The sequence below is a fragment of the Anoplolepis gracilipes genome, chromosome 9 (assembly GCF_047496725.1).
Source record: "Anoplolepis gracilipes chromosome 9, ASM4749672v1, whole genome shotgun sequence".
Lineage (NCBI taxonomy): Eukaryota > Metazoa > Arthropoda > Insecta > Hymenoptera > Formicidae > Anoplolepis > Anoplolepis gracilipes.
The window spans coordinates 7,579,884-7,598,975 of record NC_132978.1 but is presented as its reverse complement, the minus strand read 5'-3'; the positions used below and the strand labels follow the sequence as shown (position 1 = coordinate 7,598,975).

Below are 19,092 nucleotides of genomic sequence, written 5' to 3'. Positions count from 1 at the left end.
GTCTCAATCGTTTATTCAACTTTTTAAATTGTAAATACTTTAAAAGCGTCACTCAATTTTTTTATAATGTGAAACGTAGATAAAAAGAAATAATAATTTTAGAAGAATATAACAAGTATTGGAAATTTTATTGCAATGGACGTTGAGCGAAAGAGAGAGAGAGAGAGAGAGATTATATGTATAAATAATTTCTATGTTTTATCGTTCTCTTAGCGAATACTTCGCATTTCATATTTATTCGATGACTGGTACATATATCCCATTTCACCAGCATATAAATCGGACGAATAATGGTCCTGAATGACTCAAGTCGTTTTCAATAAACCGGTCAAGTATTTTCCAAGTGGACACGAAATTTATCCGGTCTGGAGGCCGAGGCGATTCTTAACCAACAGTAGTCAATGAAATTCCGCAGTCAAGATCAAGTATCACAAATTGGCAAGGAGATCGGCTCGACATTCCTATACTTGTATGCAACGCATCGGCGAAAGGCGCTCTCACGAAATGGAAAAAAGCACACCCATCTTAGCACATCTTAGCTACGAGAAATCTGTTTACATAGAAAATCAGCGAGGAAAATCATTCATTAAGAACAGATGCCTAGTTTATGACTACATAAGCATCACTTAGCCAATTTATCGATATTACCTTTGTAACGTTAGTAAACAATTGGTAGCAAGAACATTAGGAACACAAAAATATAAATCACGGATTGTACAAATTTAATAATTACATTGTGTGAAATTAATATGAAATGTCAAATTATTATTTAATATCAAAATTAATTTTCGCACTGAAGAGAATCTCAACGGGCATCGAAACGTATGCGCACTCAAAAAGTTAAATCATTTTGACTAATATCATTTTAATTTAAGTTTATTTCCATGTAATAATTTGATTTGACATTCAATATTAATTTCACACAATGTAATTATTAAATCTCTGTACAATCCGTGATTTATATTTTTGTGTTCCTAATGTTCTTATCGCCAATTGTTTACTAACGTTTTAGAATTTAAGGAGCGTTTTATTTCTTTTATGATTATCTCTCGTAGTGTATAATTTATAAATTTTTTACTCACACACATAACGTCCTTTATAGATCAAAGCAAAAGCGCTTATTATAACTGTTCAACTTTTTATGCTAAATATTCCGATGAATAATTTCTGAATATTTCAATAAAAAAGTTAATTATAATTTAAGAATATATATTATAATTTAATCAAATACTAAAATTGTATCGTGTATATTTAATTTTATTTCGAAATTTTTTTTCAGCAAACTCAACATTGATGATCTTAACGCATGATTCTATGTCTTGTAAGAGACATCAACGCCTATACTCTCTACCGTGCGCAGTACGTTAAGATTATTAATCTAACTTCGTACTCTCGGGTGATTAATTTGATAGTTGCCAAGCACTAGCGCCGAACACATATCACCCGCTGAAAAGCATCGTGCTACCGGTAGGTATACACCATTTTTAAGACCGCGATCTTTCATGTATCTACGTTGCAAATCAGTCCCATAAATAGCGTCATTCGATGCGACTCGGCGTTAAAATCAGCCGAGTACATCGACGTACACGGGAGGTACGCGCTATATATCAGACGTGACTTGAAATTCGAAGTGACTCCGCGATTTTTCCTAATAAACCTGTACTCACGCTGGGGCTACCGCGCGCGACGCACGCTAAGCACGATGCAAGCTGCATGTGTCCCGCGCGGCATTGCCGAGTGTCAGATGCTCCGGATCGAGATGCCTCGACCGTCGCGTCCGTCGGTAGTGTGTGCAGTCGGTGAGAGAGCCGATGGATAATGGTAGTGGTAACGTGCCGTTCTCTCGATGTGTCGCGTGCGACACGTGCGTACGTACACACGTGGTTCCCCAGCCGAGAGTGTGTTTGCGACACGCGCGCGCGCACATCACGTACGAAGCAAGGTGAAAGAATGTCAAATGATGATTGGTCATTGCGGTGGCCAATGGGTCCACGACTTCTCGTCCGGTAGGTAGGTAGGTAGACGTTCATCGTTGTGTATAGCGGTGCCGCCTCTCGGTGCAAGCTAGCTATCAAGGCGCATAAAGTCGCGTCGCGTCGCATCGCGTCGCGATTCAAACTCGCCGACCGTAATCAGCACCCACGTTGCCACGAAGGGGACCAGAGCTCTCTCCTTCATCTTTTCTCCTTTCTTCTTTTTTTTCTCATTTCTTCCCTTCTTCTTCTTTTTCTTCTTCTTCTTCTTTTCATCTTCCTCGTCTTCTCCTGCGGTTGCCGCTTGCTCCCTTCGTGTTTCAAGATTCCGCGATGCGTGCGCCGCCGGTTCGGCCAATGAGCCGATTTTTGCCCTTTTTTGCCGCTCTCTGCGGTTGGGATTAAATGCACTTAGTGTTCTCGGCGTCTCGATATATTCGACTGAACGCTGCCGTAATTCTTTTTTTCCTCCTTTTTTTGCATTCATTCCGAAAGATGTAAACATTGTGTTAGCTGCTGATATTTTTTTTAATTCTTTTCTTTTAGAAAAATTATTTGAAAAAAATAATTGAAAAGAGATTTTAGTAAGAACAAGTAATTATAATTTAAAAACTGTAATTTACTCAAATACTGACAAATATAATTTTATTATGTATATTTAATTTTATTTCGAAACTTTATTTTTTTATGTTTTCTTCTCAACGCGTGATTTCAATGTCTGCACCTTGCGGGAAACATTAACGTCCATACTTTCTTTCAATACGTTACATATATTAAGGTTAGTTTACTTATAATCTGAAGAGAACTGTTGTATATATATATACGTACGTATGTGCTAATTTGATTAAAAATTAATTACATTACAAAATCACTTTGAATTACATACAGTAAATCTTTTATATGTTTATCTTACTCAGTCAACCTATCTACAACAAACTTTCTCGAATTTATATCCGACAAGAGCAGAGAAACTGCATTAATGATACGATGTAATGATATATCAAGATGCAGAACCGCGTTATCACTCGATATATAAACTTACCACTATAATCCTTATCGATTCCGTCATACAAAAAGATTGGCAAACATGTTTCGTCATTTTTTGCAATGTGAATCTCTCTGCTATTAGTTTATCTTTCTTTTTTATTCTAGTCATGTTTAATAATATTTTACAGTTTATTTATAATTTTATTTGTATCAGACGATATTTTTATTAAAAAATTTTTTCAAGATATATTTACTTATATATTTGGTTATATATATAAAAAATTATTTAACGTGAAACCAATAGATAATAATTTTTATCTTATTAATAACATATATGCGTTATGTTTATCGGATAAATATATCTTTGAACAAAAAAATGAAATATTTTATATAAAAAATTGACCGAAAGTTTTCTATCAAACTTCATCTTTTTGATATTCATTAATTCTCATGATCAACCGAACAGTCAGCTTCTTCCTGTTGCGATGTGGGTTGTCCTTGTCGTGAATATCGCTACAAGAATATTTACTCAGCCTCGACTCTTTAGTACCGTTAATGCAATATCAGCTTACTGTATCAATTGATAGCGGACAATGTACAGCTTTGAAATTTTCGTCCATTGGCATATGTAAAATGTAAAAAGAAACTAAATTTCATATATTCGCGGAAAGAAATTAATTTATTACTAGTCATAAGATTAAATATCATAAAACTTCAAAAAAAGAGATGAGATTAAATAAATTAAATTCATTAATTGTAATTTATAATTAATATAAACTGTCGGGATCATTAAAATTTCGTGATTTCGTAATTTTAGTTTATAATATTCTTTCGTAGCATTTTATTATTAATCGTGAATTTGACATCTTTTCGTTGGATCAACAAATTGTGTTTCAAAATAGTTCGATTTCTTTGTACGTCTTTCTTGGACGTATGCATTTATCTATCTATGTATACGATCAAGAATCCGAAGTATCGATAGGATATATCGGGGACTGCGCTGCGTCATTCTGATATGCCGAATACCGACGCATCATCATGAATTTCTCGCTTCTTTTTCGGTCGCACTTACGTGACTCACATTCGATATAAGCTATATAAGAACTAAGAAGTGCATTCGCGTGTGATTAAAACTTGTTAAGTTACAAAGTATATAAATAAATAATACATTGTAAGTAACACATGCGTGCTGTTATACAATCGAAATTTATTTTAGAAAAAAGATTCTAGAAGGATTATAAACTTTTAACATATTATTAAGTGATTTTTAGAGGATTCAAGCTCTGGTTATACATATGTGTGTTCGTCTATTTTATTAAATTAATTATTTATCATGTAATCATTGAAACGTGAGTCTCTATCACGTCTGTAATTAAAAATGTTTATCGGTTCTAGATTTTTCGAAAGCGTGACGGAAAATATAACAGTTATTTTTATATAATAAATAAAGAAAAGCATCACATGTTTCTTCATTTGCCGATTTAACGGCTCATCGAACATAGAAGCTCGAAACATGATTGCATTACGCGCGACCGTTCTCTTTATCGGTTTTTACCGATATATTTCCACCATATAAATTCTGCGATAGAATCAAACAAAATTACAGAGGGCGGATCACCGTTAAGTCACGCAACAGTGTGAGTCGTAGTATCACCGGACGTCATCGATTATACCGACGAAAGCACGAACGCGATATGGAAGGGTGGAGGAAGATACTTGATAAATACCGATGATAAAAATGAATGAAGCTAAGCCGCGCGGAGGATCGTAAAGGCGATCGGTGACAAGACTGATCTTATGACTGACAGATCGTATAAGGATCTACTTACGGTAATTTACGCTACATGCCACACGAGTTTCCTTCTCCGTCATGTCGCAACGCTGACGTTAATGTCACGCAGATGTGTATATTTACGCACTGCTCTTTGCACGCGGGCAGCCATAAAATCCTATGATTCTGATTGCGTATAAAGCTACAGCGCGATTAAAGAGGCGTGCTAAAAAAAACAAGGGAGATATAAGCTCGCGAACCTCGTCGACGCGACGTCGTGAGTGACAATGATTTAGAATCGGCCGATAATTCACTAATTACTCATAATCTTGTCCTTGAGATTGGCGTTGTTAACCAATAGCATTGCGCTATCAATCCGTAATTACACGTAGTCGTAATATATTGGATAATGTATCTTGTACGCAGCGAGATGTGTGGTATATTTCTAACGCTTTTAAGATGTAATCAATTTAAAATGTCTTCTTGGATATCTTCTTGGAAGAAAATGACGAAGTGACTTCGTTCCTACGTGTGTATCTTTGTATTCATTATCTATACACTTAATATCCACTATAAAATTCTAATTAGACGGCGTATGTACAAAGATATAATCTATTCGAAGTAATTATCATTATACGCCATTAGTTATCATTACATTATTTATAAATATACAAGAAAATATTTAATAACTGGCTAAATCTACACGTTGTATTAAGAAACTTGAAAGTTTGGATCTTTGTGCATAAAGCGCGTTATTAACATTGCGTGGAACGCACGTAAATATATTCGCGCATCATCGACGCATTATGTCTGTATATGACATCGTAAAACGCCGTGCGCGACAGATAACACCATATAGGGTCGTCTCATCAGCGGCGTCAAAGCGGATTAAGAAGGAATTGATGTGGAACCGCGTGAGGAGTGGGAGGGAAGAAAAGGGAGAAGATGACGTCGGATATACCGTCGAGATAGGACGGTAGATTCACGAAACGATCCTACATGCTACGGCCATTCGGGGATCGGGCGATAAATAATTACCGATAGCCCGCGCCGTCGCAAACGTACGACGTCATTCGCGGGACGAGAGCCATTATGCCCGTCGGCCGGGATAGCAACATTATACGAGGCCGTATACATCAGCGTTTTCAGGCGACGCCTAAACGCATAAATTCCATCGCTACGCGACGACGATCCGCCCGAGAGCGGAATCGCGGTGGATCGTAACCGATCTTCAAGTATACCATATCCTCCCTTTCCTCGCCCTCCTCTACTACGCCCTTTCTCCTCGTTCGCGACTATCCTCTCGTCCATCGACCGGTCCGCAGGTCAAGGGGGAATCCTTACGCGCCATTATCCTCCCCCGACTGAGCTAATTTATGAATGGATTATGAATGGAGGCGCGCGATTTCTCTCTAATGGTCCCTCTCCTCTTGCGAGATGCGCGCCGCGCGAAACGCGGCCACGATAGAAAATCGGCTTACAGCCCACGGCGAGAGACGTAAACGCACGTGACGCGAGCACGGGACTCTCGAGCGATCCGGGAGTGTTGCCTTCGCTTCGATTTACTGACGTCTTCCTGTAGCGTCCGGCTTGCAGCGAGATGCCGCGCACCGGGTCCAGCATTATCTGTAATCGCGGCGCTTCGGGTATGGCGGAACGATATGATTGAAGAGTCCTCGGTTAGTACCGCCATTGAATGACAAATCGACGCATTGAAACCCTAAGATTTTAATCTGGTACATATCGTATAGCCAACGGGAGAAGAGTGCAACCGCACAGTTTGAAAGAATTATACACGCTAGTTCTACAAAACTGTAGATTTATGTAATTTCGCGGTGAATTCCGATAGAACGCGCGATAGATTCTTGATATACTTGTTAAATACGAATATTATGTATCTGTGAAATACTTCGAATTACTGGAAATTCGGATTATCGTACATTCAGATTATACAGATTACACTGGGCGTATGATAATTAACAACTAAGCAAATTCAGTTTCTTCGAAATATGTGCAGAATGGCTATACATATAAGAGGATATTAGCGATTACCATACAATAAATCCGTAACCAATGTACAAAAGATACATTTCTTTTTTTTCTCACATAATTCAGATTATTTCGATCGCGATGATTGGGCGTGGTCAATTAGGTTGATAAATAAATCGAGATTATAGTAGCGAGCGTTATCCGTGACGTCCGAGATTTTTCGATAATTTCCGCGAGATACGCTAATTAAGGCGAATCGCGCGCGCACGAAAAACGACACACGAGGAAGAGAACACTTTATCGTGACTACCAGGCACAAAACTGGAATGCCACGTGTTGCCTATTATTAATCGACCATCAAGAAACACGGCTGAAAGACGGGCTAGTAGCCAATGATACGTAGAGCGACGATAAGCGCCTGTACGGGCAGTTAGGGCAGAAAATCGGCGGTAAATTGAGGTATTAAGGGGAACGATCATTTATTAGCGACGCGAACAAAGCAGCGCAAACCGGACTCGACGTTCGGTTAAAAACGGTCGACTATACGGTATACGTGTGAATGTGTGCGCGTCGATTAATACTCGAGGACGATTGCGCGCAACGCGGACGTGGAGAAAGGATTACGAATGCATAAATGACCGGTAATCGCGTCGTTACGGTATATCGGAGCTGCCGCGATAGTTCGACAGTTCCGTGGAATTTATAATTGCCGATTGACGCCCAGGGAATTTCTTGCGCAGCGCCCGATGACGTGCATAATAGCGGTTCTAGTCTCATATATCCCGCGATAGAATAATGTTTCTTCTAAGCGTTCGCATCACGGCTGGACACGCGGTCATTAATGCCTCGCAAGCCTGACGGTCAATGGTCAATGGTCTCGTTGGTCGGTGACCTCCGCAGGAAAAACGCTGATTTATCATACGTATACATATATATATATATATATATATATATATATATATATATTGTACATTTAAACTTCTGCCTTACAACTAGTCGCTAATTAATAATCTACACGAGCGATAAAATGCGCGTAGCAAAAGTATCTTCAAATTTCATCAATTTCGCACATTTCAAGGAAAATAGTTTTTTGTTTGACCCCGTCTGACAATAATCGTCGGCGGTTTATTCTCGCATGCGTCAATAGCGCGAGGAGTTATTCTCTCATAAGAAATCGTGAACGCGAGCGTTTTACCACCTGACAATAAATTTGTTGCGGTTATTCGCATCGGAGTGTAATTTTCTACGACGTTCTCAACGCTTGTCAATAGTGCGAACGATTTTAGAGCTGACTGGCTTTCAATTTTCCACCCGAGTTAATTAGCACGTTTAGCCCCAGGATCGTTATGATATAACTCTACCGAGAAACATTTGGCCTATGTCAATATTTCAACGAAATATATATATCGTTCTCGTATAAAACAGTAAGCTCTTTTTGTCAAAGATTATATTGTTTCATTCTATTTAGAATAATAGCGGCATGTCGAAAATGGGACGTTACATTTATTAATGATTGATAATGTAGACGTCAGGAAGCTTGTGCGTTATCTTACGAGTTAACGCTTATATTATTGCGCGATATATCTCGCGGGTGAATTGTTCCTTTTTGCAAAACGACACAGACAGTAATATCGCTTTTATGCAATACATTAAATTCCGTACGGCTATCGCGGCGGCGCGTTTATTGCGGATACCTATCGGAGCGTAGAAAAAGAAGTCAATTTCCTCGATCGATTTCTTTGCCATGCAAGTCGTTCAAAGATCAATCTCCCGAACAATTCCCCAAGTATTTTGCACTTACACGCTTCGTCCATTAATACACTTCACATCTCCGCAACTCTATACTCCGATGCAAAAAAAAATGGCAGTTTGACATATTCCAACAAATCGATAATGCAAGCGAATGCCTTTTCATATTGGACTTATGTAACAGCATGTTGCAATTATTCCGCAACAGTATTTTCAACAGATTCTAATTTCCTCAATTATTTCCTGAGTCATTCCGCGGCGTTGTAAATAAGTGATAAATTTTCTAATGGTGTAAGCTACCGTTAGTATCTAGGAAAGTTTTCGAGCGACGTTGGAGTCTTAAAAAAAAAAAAAAAAAAAAAAAAAAAAAAATTCGTTGGCCTTTACATATCAACTGTCATCCCGCATATTCGTTAAAGCCCTAACCGTTAATACGAAAGTTAGCCCAACAAATCTCGGTCGCGAGACGTTAGAGAACGGTTAGAACTAAATTGGTAACCGTCATCGGACAGACGGCCCGCGAACAAAGTCTAGGATGTAACTGCCGTGCAATTTTTCTTTTCCATCCCTTTCTCGCGACGAACGTTAATTCGCCGGAATCGGTTCGGGGAGAAGCAGACGAATAGCTCCACACACAAGGAAGCTTTAGCGTCGTAATGTTCTCCACGCGTCGCGAGGAGCCTTTATCAAAGGAAGCTCAGTTCCGTTCGTGACCAATGTCCGGTTTACCCGGTTTTCCCATGACCCTCGACGTACAACGTACGAAAGCAACGGATCTTACTGGGCCGCTAAAAGTCTCTCATTGCGCGTAGCATATGTCTATACGGGGTTGGTAAGTTCAAACGGTTCACGCCTGTCCTCTCTGTTCATCCCTCATTTGCCGTCTCTTTTTCACCTTTGCATTCGCGATGACGAAGTGGTGCAGGACGATCCGAGAGTGGACGAAGACTCCCCCGATCAGGTTTTCGTTCCCACCGGACCGGTGGCGGCAGTGGACAAAATAAAGAAGAAAAAAAAAGAAACGAGAAAGAAGTCGCTCGCGCGCAACCCCCGGTCATCGATGGTCATCCCCAAAGGAAATCTGCGTACCGTCGTCGTCATCATGGCCGGACAGAGACCGTGGTCACTGTCCCATACATATCCCACCACGTCTGTACGTATCCTTTAGCATCGCGGTCTCACGAGCCTCGTCGCAGGTTGTGCCGCGGCTCCTCTGCCTTCTCTTTAGGGAGGGTGACCCATCGACGAAACCCTGGTTCGCGCGTATCACCGGGTATTGTCGAAAACCGGATTTCGATGGACAGCGATAATGTATGCGAATGGTCATTGCGCATCGCGCGTCACGGAGGAAGGGGAGACTGCTGCTGTGCGGAAGAACGATGGGCAGGGCGCATCTCGTGTTCACAAGCATTGAATTTTATTTATGTAAAATGATTATTTAAAATAATTTCCTTTAGTTATTTAAAATATCTAGGAGGCTGCAAATACTTCATTAATGACATATTTTAATGAATTATTAATAAGCGCTTTTAACAGCTAATTCCCTTTCATTCGTTATTTATTAACATAATTAATAATTATAAATAAATAATAAATTTATATCTCTCTCTTAATTATACATTTCGATAAATCCACTTTAGACGATTCGTGGCAGAATTGTCTATAATAAAAAAATTTGAGAAATCAGAATACACACAGTATAAGTATATAAAAAATATAAATAAAATGATAAATAAAATTTTATCGTCAATTAGAAATCATCTAAAGAGACCTTAAGGTTTCAAATGACTAAAATAAAAAAAAAATTTAATAAAAGATACGCAAATATTCAGATTTTATGTTTGTCGGAAGGAACCGAGGCAGATTTCGCGAAGTTTTCGTTTCCACTCCGTTCCGTGGTCTCACACTGTCCGTAGCAGGTTGGATGGCCCTCTTACTTGGGCTACTCGGGCCCAGGCATGACCCATGATCGGGGGCATCGCGAGGGCATCACATCGGGTATTGTCGAAAACCGGATTTCGCGGTAATGTATGCGGATGGACAGTGCGCGCACTACAGGACCTACGAACAGTTGCAAGGGGTTGCAGGTCCTGCGACCGGACCTTCCGTACACACACTTTCTCTCTCTTTCTTTCTTTTTCTCTCTCTCTCTCTCTCTCTCTCTCTCTCTCTCTCTCTCTTTTTCATCGAGTGTGAACGGAGAAGCCGAAAGAGGGGCGATAACGGAGGTACCGCTCTGTGCACAGACTGAGGGGCCCACCCGATGACCCCGTGGAATCCGGAAACTCGCTAAACCGGATCTATTGGTCAGTTTCACGTGTCTTACGAGGGTTCGGACTACTCTCATTCCCTCTTCGCGTTTCTCATCTTTTATTCTCCTCCGGGTCGGCATTGAACGCCAATGCACGGTTCCGAAGGGCTAAAAGTACGGCTCCCACCTGTATACACACCTACCTGCGTACATCTAGGCATACGTTCGATTCGTTTGACCATCATAATCCGTTTGTTGTATGCATACGCAAAAGATAACTATTGATTCAATGAGAACTAGACATTGCTTATATATTCGGCGTCATGAAAGCTTTAAGTGCATAAATTTGCATTAATCTTGGCGACCAAAAAAAATTTTTATTAAAACTTTAAAATCGAATACTTTAAGTAAAAATAAAAATAAAAAAATAACAATATTTAAATAATAAAAAGTTAAATTTTATTAAAATTTAATTTAATGTTTTTAAATTTATATTTTATGACTATCAAAATAAGAAAAATCAATTGAAATAAGAGGGATTAATTAATTATTACTAATTTACTCTACTAATTCAATCTATTGCTGGTAATTTAATTTGAGTCTATATGAATAATCGCTGTAATTAATATTTCCAAACACAAACATACCAATAAATTAAAATAACTTATATATTATACAATTATCAATTTCATATACTTTTTGTATATTATATTTTTTTACGATAATATCTAATTCTATAAATTTTGAAAAGCATAAAAGGGAATAGCCAGTTTTAATAAAAATCAAATAAAATAATTAAATGCACATTTGAATAATTATAATTTATTATTATTTTACTATAACAAATAATAAAATAAATATAAATAATAAGATTTCATGTATGTCAAATATATCTATATATACATATGTCCTGTTATTTTCCTGTGTTTCGCGTTTTTTTATATTACTTTTTATCTTTACGATATGTTGTTCCAGAGTGATTGCGTGACGATTATTCTTGTTGCTTTCATCCGAATAATCCGTTAACTAAAACATACCATAATTGATTGTTGATTAAGTAGGAAAGTGATTTAATACTTATGCTGAAAAGGAATAGCAGTGATAAAGAAATTAATTGCGAATCTATTCTGCGATTATATCTATGCCGCGATTATATCAATTAGAAGACACATATGATTGATCATCATGTTCATGTAATTCTTCGCAGAAGTATAGTAGATGGTATACATAGTATATTCAATCTAAAAGAAATGACTTATTTGTAGGAAAGGAAGCTACATCTTTTTGCACTGATAACAATCGCTTTTCTTTTATTCTGTAACATGTAGAAATTTAATTGCTCGTTGTTTTAACTGTAATGTTGCAAAAGCCGAAAGTACTTATAAATACCATGGTTTAATTTATAGATAACTATTTTTAGGAATGATTCACATTTTTTATGGAAAAATATTAAAATAAGGTAACACAGTTGTCGTGTGTTAAGATCGTAAAATTGTTGAGATTCTGAGAAACTTTCGAATAACGTTCGACGAATCGTGAAATCTTTTCATAAAATGTTGCATTCATTCGCGAATTTAGCAAGCTATTATAATCAGCGTTGTTGCGAATAAAAATATCCATCATAAATCAATATGCTAGTGTTAATTACCATCGAATAACGTCATGAATCTATAATTAGCACGATAAACGCAATATTGCGTAAATCGTCGAAAATTTATTCGCGCTTTCTAATCAGCAGACAAGATTTGATCAAAACAAGGTCTTAAATATCTACAAAGTAGCCAATTATTCGAACGGAGATTTAAAAATGTTTATATTAATATTTGTCTATGTGTGTCTCGCAGGCTTTTGCGAATTTAATCTTTTTATATATATATGTAAAAAGCATAGAGAATTTTATGAAACTCTATCTGATTAATTTTTAGCGGTTCATAGACATACTCTAAACTTTCTTTAAAGAGTTAGATTTTTATACGGAGTTGAATTTTATTAATTATTTATAAATAATCTGCAATATGTATGTGTGTATATATATATATATATTTATTAGTCTGAATGCTACGTATAACAGCGAACATTTTTTTCAAATCTAAATATCGTTTAGATATCGGTGCTATAAGTATGAGGCTACATCGTTGGCTAAAATAGCACAGAAGAAGACTGCAATAAAAATTTTAATTTATTGATCGCGTGGCCTTCCGTTGCACGACTTGGTTGGTTAGTTTTAATTTATAAGAATATTTTATTCATCTGTTTGTGTGTGTATATATATATTACTAAAAAGCATGTTATTCGTACATGTTGCAATAAAGCTTTTGCGTTTTTTCGTTTTTGCATATTCGTAAAACAACATCACAAGAGATATTTGCTCAAATAATCGCACGCAGAAACTTTTTGCGCAATATCTTGGTTGAGTTGTTTTAGCGTCGAAATTATTTGAAATTTTGTCAGGACCCAAGTCCTTTTCGCAAGTTTTCTTCCAGAACGATGCGTTAAGTCAGGTCATGTTATGGCCTTATCTCCCATGAGGCTACACGGCGATGTAGAGAAACTCAAGAAGATCCCGAAACGGTTCACCGGTGCCGTCTCATTCCGGCGGTCCGGCCGCCTCGTCCTTTTGCGGATTTAATTTATGGAGCGATTTTAATGTCTAAAAATACCGTGCACCATCCGTGTGTCCCGCCTCGAGATTCCAAGCGGTTTCTGGCCTTTCCCCTCGCTCTCGTTTTATCGTTGTTTCTCGCCCAGTTTGTTCCTCTCTCTCTCTCTCTCTCTCTCTCTCTCTCTCTTTCTCGAGGACGTGCGTGTACGGTCCTTAAGAAGTATCGCATGCTCGCACACCCACAGAGTGCGTGTCGCCATCCCCGATGCAAGAGAAGACTTTTGCTGAAAAATTCCCGCATGTTCCACGTCGGTCCTACATATGTACGCGTACGTTCAAAGTTTCATGCAGAGGCCCCCGATCGAGTACGACTGTATTGCAGATGTCATAAATCGACGATGCATCCGAAGCTTTTCAGTATCTTTCAACGAGTTGCGCACGAAACTGTGAATTCGCCAAGTAGCGAGCTCTAAGTATAATTTATTATTGCCAGTTGCAGACACGCTCCTTTCCCGCATGATTACCATTCTCGTTTTGATCTTTTGGACCGAACTATGAAAATAGCCAGCGCCCCGCATCTTCTATGAATCGAATGCAAATCGAACGTGCGAATCTACGGACAAAGTTCTGTACGGGCGTTCTTAATCCTGAATGCACCCGTACCCGTCGTTATAATTAATCTTATCGCGATGATAAAGTCGTACGCTTATGGTCGCGAGGAGACGAGCGTGTAGATAGCGTCGGATTATTAAATTAAATATTCCGCACAAGACCCTGCCCATCCGCTATTCCGATGCGTTAATGTACACTAAATTACCACGTAGAACATTATCCCTGACTCTTACACCCGATAAATGTTACTTATATCGGACGCAATAATTCTTGTCGGATCAGCGGTAAATTATTTCGGATCCTGATATAACGCTGCTTCACACGCAGCGACATATCCCGTGTATCGTCGATGATTTTTCGTCGTGATGGTAGCGCGGTAAATCGAATAAATTTCATGCTATCGCGAATATAATATACCGAATTAATGTACCGAGTTACAACGGTTCATTATTACAAGAGACTTGTGCGATCGATATTTTGTAGTTGAAACGCTACTTAAAGGAAAACGCTTAATTAGGTCACGCGAGCGTAACGTTGACATCCCGGAAAAGAGAACAATATTATTTATTGTTATTTATTAGAAGCTCTAGACCGCAAGAACCTAATCATAAAATTGTGAGCAAAATATAAAAACTATATTTATCAGACATAAATAAAATCGTGTCTAAAGAAGCCCGGTCATACAAGTGGGTTGTATTATTGCTTTATATCATATTCTTCGTATCAAGATCGCGGAAGAAGCTATTCTTGCGCGCTCGATCTCATTTCACGATACACGGTAATCCACGGAAGATAAAGAATCGCGCGATCTTCCGGTACGCTCGAGCCCGAGGCGATACGCTTCCACGGAATTGCGGAAGCGACCGCTCCGTAATTTCCCTCGCAGAAAACAGATCATCCTCGTCCATCTCGCGCACAAGCATGCTGGTCGGAAATTGCGGCGGTACTGTCTCAAGTGCGACGCATCGGGATCCGATAATTCATCGATCTCTGACACGGTGATGCCCGGGAGGATGGTGTATACGCGCACGTTATTAAAGCATACGGATGGAAGGAAAATATATTAAGTACATGCGCAGACCGGAGTAAAGGCGATAATGGTAACGGCGGCGATGCGTGCAAGTCCACACAACATTATGGACATGTATGTGCGTATCGGTAAGGTGGAGCCTGCCTGTAGAAACGGTTATGCGTTATGATTTACGCTCGAGCGCATTGGCTGGAGTTTTGTATAATACATATACGTGCGACTCGGCTGTGACTGTCGTCGACGCGCGTGGCACACGCACACGTTCGTACGCGTGAGTGTGTGTATGCGTGTGTTCGCATCTAATAATATCCGCACGATATTGCAGTAAGTCCAGCTGAATCTAAAGATTGTTTAAAAGAAGACAACGTAGAGGTGAAGATAACTTCCAAAGAATGCAAAGTCGATGTGTTTTCGCGGACTGGCGATTTTTTTATTATTTAATTAGATAAATTTGCTTTCCCTCAAATCGATTTTAATTAGCTTAGATGGATGACTCCTCCTTATGACCGAGCACGTAACACATAATCACATTAGTATCATTTACACGCGTCGCGAAATTATAGCCCACCTCAGCTGATTATATTCTTTACGATGCGGATAAGCGATGTGTTCTCGCGTAAACGTATAAATCAGTCATACTTTATGGTTATTATATACTCGTGAATTTCTTTTTTCCCACGTGTATATATTGACAGATATTTAACACGAGATCGAGAGTTTGCTACAGTAATCATAATTATGTATATAAAAGCATTGAAGCTATCACGCGACTAGTAATAAAGACCATTAAATCCAATAGTTGCATGGATTATAATTTATATCTGTCATTTTAAAGATTGCTTTTCCTCAAATCATTGTTATAATTGAAATTTGCCATTACGACTTGTTAACTATCAAAGTCATCGATATATCATAATTTACATAAACAAAAAAAAAAAAAAAATTGAATCATCACAAATATTCCACTTTCATTCATTTTTAGAGATGCCAAAAAAATATATCTCATATATTTTACTAACAATATCAAATAAAATTCAAAGTACCTGCCTACTGCTTGCAAAAAATCGCGTGTCTATTGCGTGGAGAGCAATAATATTTAATATCGATATTTTTCCAGAATAGTTATCATACTGGTATATACATGGCGCCAGCAAAGACCGGCTCTCGTCTCTAGAAACGACGGCGCCGCGGTATTCGCGAATTGCGAGCGCAACTCGGAAACATCCGGCTATGAAATGACATTTACGTGTACGATATATGCGCGCGTACATTGGTCGTGGTCCGTTAAATCCTATCTCTGATGCTTGCATCCGCGACCGATAGCACGGCGCGCGTGGAGATAGGCGACGAGATACAAGCGAGGAGATACTCTCCTTCGAATTTTGCAATGCAAAAGGTCCGCGTCGAGAGAGTGATACGACGATATGATACAACGGTAGTAGTTGCAGCCTCTGGCGAATAATGCGACAAGGATATACTCTCGTACGAAGGAAAACACGATTGCACGCGTGCAAGATGCGCTTGAAAAGCTTAGACTCGCATCAAACGGCAATTCGATGTTCGCAACGGGGGATGTCAAGTTCTATGACAATGCCATCAACGAATTGCGTCTCAATGAATCTTGACAAGGTGGTCTAGCGTCTCTCTTTATATCTTCCTGAATTTACCACTTAAAATAATGATTCTAGGAGACTATTAGAAAATTGTTTCTTTCGTACTATAAGTTTAATTTTTCATTAGAATGAAACAGATTGCTATTCATCCCGACTATAATATAAATCTTGAATAACATAAATATCATTGTAACTCTTAAATTACAAAGATTAGATATTCTAATTCGCAAATGTTAATTTATTAAAATTAAGATCGATTTTTTGTGTATACAAAATGTCTATTTATCATTATATTAGTTAATGTGAATAAATTATAGCAAAAAAGTCAGCGGTCAGTATCACTATGCATTATGAAAAATATACATACTGCAAACCATGATTAGTGCAGAGCCACATGACCATGACATGATAAATATTAATGGCCGCTAATACGCCGTCGAGTCGTGTCGTGTCGTGTATCTAATATTCGTTTTCTGCAGTACGTGACGTATTCGTTTTGCTCTCGTACTGCTGTAATTCCTTTCGTAATAAAATAATCGCGGGACAGAATCGGCAGATCGACGACGACGCTGTCTAGCCTCCGGCATGCGTCGCGACGAGTTGTACTACTGTCGCACTAAATGGATCTACGTGAGCGGATTATAAGGCCTAGTACTCGATAATACTTCCTCTGGTAATGCGTTTTAAAGACGTTTCCTGATACCTTCGGCCAATTGACTTCTAGATAATACGGGAAATAGTCGTTTATATGAGTCTCTTCTCTCTCTTCATTTTAGCTTCATTTATTTATTTTTACCATAGACAACACGATTATTAACGTCGAATACTAATGATATAACTGCTTTTCAAAATCTCGTGCTTGTCCTGCAAACACATCTATCATTTATTTTATTTTGCTCCTGTCGCTATTATAAGTTTAATCTGATAGATGATCTTATAATTAGTAAAATTACTTGGAAATCTACTTCGCTTCTCACACTCAGAGTGTCTGCTCAAAGCTTGTAAAAAAATTCCCTGATCTTTATTTTTATTCAAAATTCCAAGTAAAGAGAATATGTTGAAGATTTTTTTAGTGCAATTTTCTAAAATAATTTTTTTAAATTGTCTTGTAATGTTTTTCACTCGTATGAAGAAAAAATACAAAACCACTTAAGTTTCAAGTGTTAGATTTACAAATGTATTAAAAAAAAAAATAAATAGCTTTCGTTAAAATAAGAGTGCTTATAAAATTTTCATTTTTTATCACTAAAAATTAAAATAATAGATGTGTACTACACTTTCAATATTTCGTAAAGACATTGAATATATAAAGAGATAGATATGAATTTATAATTTACAGCATAAAAAGAAACTTATCAAAGGAAAAAATTTCTTAAAAATTCCCTGAATTCCACTAAAATTCCCTGAAAATTCCGAACTTGCTATGTTTTACCAGCAAGTATTCTATACGCGTACCTCTCCGGAATGACGGAATCATCAAAGTAATTAATTAAATTAATAGTTTGTGATGGGACCGGCATTGCATCGCATTCGTTTTTGTCATCGTATCTCATTTGGACACATTGACAATGGTAAGAAACTAAACATGTTACGTGTGCGATTGGGTATGCGCACGTGATTTTTCGGATGAGATAGCCGTGCACGATATCGGGTCGTCCTGCCGTCAAGACGCTTTGCATTGCAAAGTAAAGACGCGAAACGTGCGATGGATGACGCGCGCTGCAACCAACGCGCGTCGCGTTGCACGATCTCCTTCCGCCATTGATATTCAGATTAGCTCCTTGGCGCTCCGCCCCGAGAGATCGCTATAATTCAACGCTCCTTTTTATTCGCGCATCGATTCCTATATTCACCGGCAATTAGCGTGGCTCAATCGCGACAGAGTGAAAAAATTTCGTAATTTTTTACCGGACGATCATTTGCTGTTTACCGCGTTCGTCGCGATACTTACTTAGATCGTCCTGTCGTTTATCAATCCTTTATCTCGGACCGGTTCGTCACGGAAGTCTCGTGGAAACGCGAATCGGGCGGGCGCGCGTCTCCACCGTTTGTAAATGCATAAATAATGTAAATGCATAAATAACGACGTCATAAAGCACATTATACCGCGAAATCAAGGGAGCGCACTTCTATAAATCAAACTCGCCTCAGGGCCATAGCTCCGCGGTTATGTTGCTAATGAAAATTTGTAGAACGTTGTTATCGGCATCCCCCAAAAGAGTTGGCATGACGCATAGTTTATGTAAATATTTTAGACAAATTCTTAAATTACATATATCGCGTCTATGATCTGATTTAATTTTTCTCGAACTATATATATAAAATTCTAATTTTCTTTTAATTTTGTGTGATAATATTTGATAACATATGTATATAAAAAATGAGGACTTTTTGAGAAACCAAATTTCAGGCTTACAAAAAACTTTGTTCCTCGACGAAATGATCGAACAGAGACGTTGCGTGAATATGAAAAATTTGCATATGTCAGTCACATTCGTATATAATTACTGCAATT

The 19,092-nt window shown here is 38.2% G+C and overlaps 1 long non-coding RNA gene across 2 annotated transcripts in view; it reads right to left on the bottom strand.

Moving 5' to 3' along the window:
* LOC140669820 (uncharacterized) overlaps nt 1–19,092 on the bottom strand; it is a 78,054-nt gene that overhangs the window by 7,105 nt on the left and 51,857 nt on the right. Inside the window, exon 1 of one of the 2 annotated variants that reach the window (XR_012047417.1) lies at nt 4,790–5,276. The exons of the other annotated variant lie outside the window; for it this stretch is intronic. This is a non-coding gene — a long non-coding RNA (uncharacterized lncRNA). Of the gene's footprint in view, nt 1–4,789; nt 5,277–19,092 lie in introns of those variants that run through there. 2 annotated transcript variants of the gene reach the window in all.